This window comes from Humulus lupulus, chromosome X, assembly GCF_963169125.1.
Source record: "Humulus lupulus chromosome X, drHumLupu1.1, whole genome shotgun sequence".
Taxonomy (NCBI): Eukaryota; Viridiplantae; Streptophyta; class Magnoliopsida; order Rosales; family Cannabaceae; genus Humulus; species Humulus lupulus.
This window is the reverse complement of record NC_084802.1, coordinates 55,553,202-55,556,380: the sequence shown is the minus strand read 5'-3', so window position 1 is coordinate 55,556,380 and position 3,179 is coordinate 55,553,202. Positions and strand designations below refer to the sequence as shown.

The following is a 3,179-nucleotide window of genomic DNA, read 5'->3' as shown; positions in this document are numbered from 1 at the left end:
AAAACCCATAATTCAAACACTATATCATAAATTGAAGCTTACCTTCACTGAAGAACCAATTCTCTAAGAATTTGTTGAGCTAACTCCTAAGTCTTTAGCTTCAATTCAAACTTAAATTCAAACCCAAGAACCCTTAGAACCCAACCATATCTACAGAAATTAACCAGAAAAGATGGAACTCATAACTTACCTTAACTCTTGATTAGATCCATTAGCTAACCCTGAGCTAATCTCCAAAGTCCCAACTCAATTTCTCGGTTATGACACCTTCCACTATTTTCTTGGTTTTGTCTAGTCTATGCTTAATCAATTAAGTCAATCCCGAGGCTTGGGGTACCAAAACGTCCCCGAGGGAAAAATGGTAAAATTCTTCCAGTATTCCCACCTAGGCTTCCTAACCTCAAATATATCTCAAATTATTTATTTCCATAACCCAGATAATCATCTAATACCCAAAATACCCCTTGACTCGCCCCGAGCCAAGTATTGGGTCCAGTTGTGACTTTCCCACTAACTGGCTCCCTAGAATCGCCTCAAGTCGCATGCTGCAGATATACCCACATAATAATGTGGTCCTCACAATTATAACATACAATCACATTTATGCCTTACCCCTTTAAACTAAACAAAGCATACATGCATACTAATACTCATAGACATGCATTTCATATATTCATATAATCATACAAGCATGCTTATCACAGAATCATGCATTAAACTATTTAATTCACACATAAACCAATCACGCCTTCCCGGCATACTAATCAAGGCCTTTAAGCCTTATTAGTGATTTTCGGGTCGTTACATATGGGCTAATTCATTTAATGTCTCCAATGGTCCAACCTATGACTTCTTTATGTTTTCTAAGGACATCTAACAATTTGTCTACTTGTTCTTTATCTAAGGCAGATGCTATGATAACAGGTAAGGTTTTAGACTCTTCTAGAAAAGCATATTTTAAATTTTCTGGCAAAGGTTTCATGTCTAACTTTGGAGACTCGGAAATTGATTGAATATGTTCTAGGAGTGAAAAGGTTCAGTTATGGTATCGTTTAAGGGTATGGACTCTAACAAAGAATTCACATCATTCATGGAATAATCAACATGTAAGCTCATACCAAAATATTTTTCACAAAAGTCAAACAAGTCATTTCCATCATCTTCAAAAATATTCTCAATCATGTTAACTTCACGCACTTCCTCACACTTAACGGATTTAGCAACATTAAATACATTCAATTCAATATTCATATTTCCAAAAGATAATTTCAAAACGCCATTACGACAGTTAATGATTGCATTAGAAGTAACTAAGAATGGTCTACCTAAAATGATAGGAATTTGAGCATGGACATTTTCCACAGGTTGAGTATCAAGAACAATGAAGTCAACAGGAAAGTAAAATTTATCAACTTTGATCAAAACATCTTCTATAATGCCTCTAGGAATTTTCACAGAACGATCGACTAATTGAAGAGTTATAGAAGTAGGTTTTAGTTCGCCAAGACCAACTTGTTTATAAATAGAATAAGGTAATAAATTCACACTAGCACCCAAATCAAGTAAAGCCTTGTTAATAAAATGATCACCAATAATGCATGAAATTGTGGGACACCTAGAATCTTTATATTTAACAAGACTTTTATATTGAATAATAGAACTAACTTGTTCAGTTAAAAAATCATTTTTAGGAACATTAGTGTTTCTTTTCACATTACAAAGATCTTTTAAAAATTTAGAGTAGGCATGAATTTGTTTAATGACATCTAAGAAATGGAATTGATACTAACTTTCTTAAAAACTTATAAGATGTCATTATATTGGCTGCATTTTTTAATTGAAAGTAATATTTTTGGGAATGGGGCTTTGGGAATGAAATGATGAATTGGAGTATCCTCCTTTGAAGAGTCATTGGCATTAGAACTAGAAGGTCGACTCTTTTCTTTTTCTTTTTCAACCTCGAGTATGTAATCGCGTTAGACAATGTTCTTTCTAGGCCTAAGAGTTGAAATTGATTTGGATTCTCCATTATGACTAGACTTTCCTATCTCATATTGACCTTTTGGATTTGGGATAGGTTGACTAGGAAATGTTCATTTTTCTCTATCAGCTAAAACAATAGCGAGTTGTCCTACTTGTGTCTCGAGTTTGGTAATTGATTGAGACTGGTTTTGTAGGATTTATTGAGTGGATTGCATAAATTGTTGTAAAGTATCTTCTAAGGAAGGTTTCATTTGTTGATGATATGGTTGATTTTGTGGGGCATGAGTTTGGTTTTGCGTGTTGTATTGGTGCCCTTGATTCATTGGAGATTGGTTTTGTCTTCATGAAAAGTTTGGATAGTTTTTTCAATTTGGATTATAAGTGAACGAAAATGGGTTATCATTTGGTTTCCCATAAGCATGAAGAGCATTGGTCTCCTCAAAAAAGGCCTCTTGTAAGGAAGGACATGATTGGGCATTATGGCAAGGATTAGAACATATAGAACATATATCTTTTCTGGGTTGCACTGGAGAATTTATAGTTTGGCTTATGGCTAATGCTTCTACTTTTCTTGCTAATTTGTCTAAGGATGTTCTTAAGTCTAATTCATCTTTTACTTCATGCCTTCCTCCTTTTTTGGTGAATTAGTTGACTTAGACCTAGGATCAAAATAATTCCATTGTTGAGAATTGACATATAAATCTTCAAGGGTGTCCCAAGTCTCTTGCCCTTGAAATTGTAAAAAAATTTCAGTATGCATAGATTGAATCATTTGACGATTAGAAGGAGTCAAACCATCATAAATTATTTTTATAAGTCTCCATTTTTTAAAACCATGATGAAGACATTTTAATAATAAATCTGTAAATCTTTCCCAACATTCATAAAACTCTTCATTATCTTTTTAAAAAAACTCGGAGATTTCTCTCCTTAGACTATCAGTTTTAGACATAGGAAAAAATTTCAACAAGAATTAATTTATTATAAAGTTGGTCCCAGGTGGTTATAGACCCAGTGGGAAGGAAATTTAACCAAGTTTTTTATTTGTCTTTTAATGAAAAAGGGAATAATCTTAGTTTGGCTGACTCATCAGAAAAATTTTGAAATCTAAATGTTGAGCAAATTTCTAAGAAATCTTTGATATACATGTAAGGATCTTCTCTATCTAACCCATAAAAAGATGGCGATAATTGAAT

At 33.2% G+C, this 3,179-nt stretch overlaps 1 non-coding gene across 1 annotated transcript; it reads left to right on the top strand.

The window, feature by feature from the left end:
- Positions 1-2,813: 2,813 nt before the first annotated feature.
- LOC133807813 (small nucleolar RNA R71) lies at positions 2,814-2,920 on the top strand. Its single transcript, XR_009879704.1, has one exon. It is a non-coding gene; the product is annotated as a small nucleolar RNA R71 (small nucleolar RNA).
- The last annotated feature ends 259 nt before the right edge of the window (positions 2,921-3,179 follow it).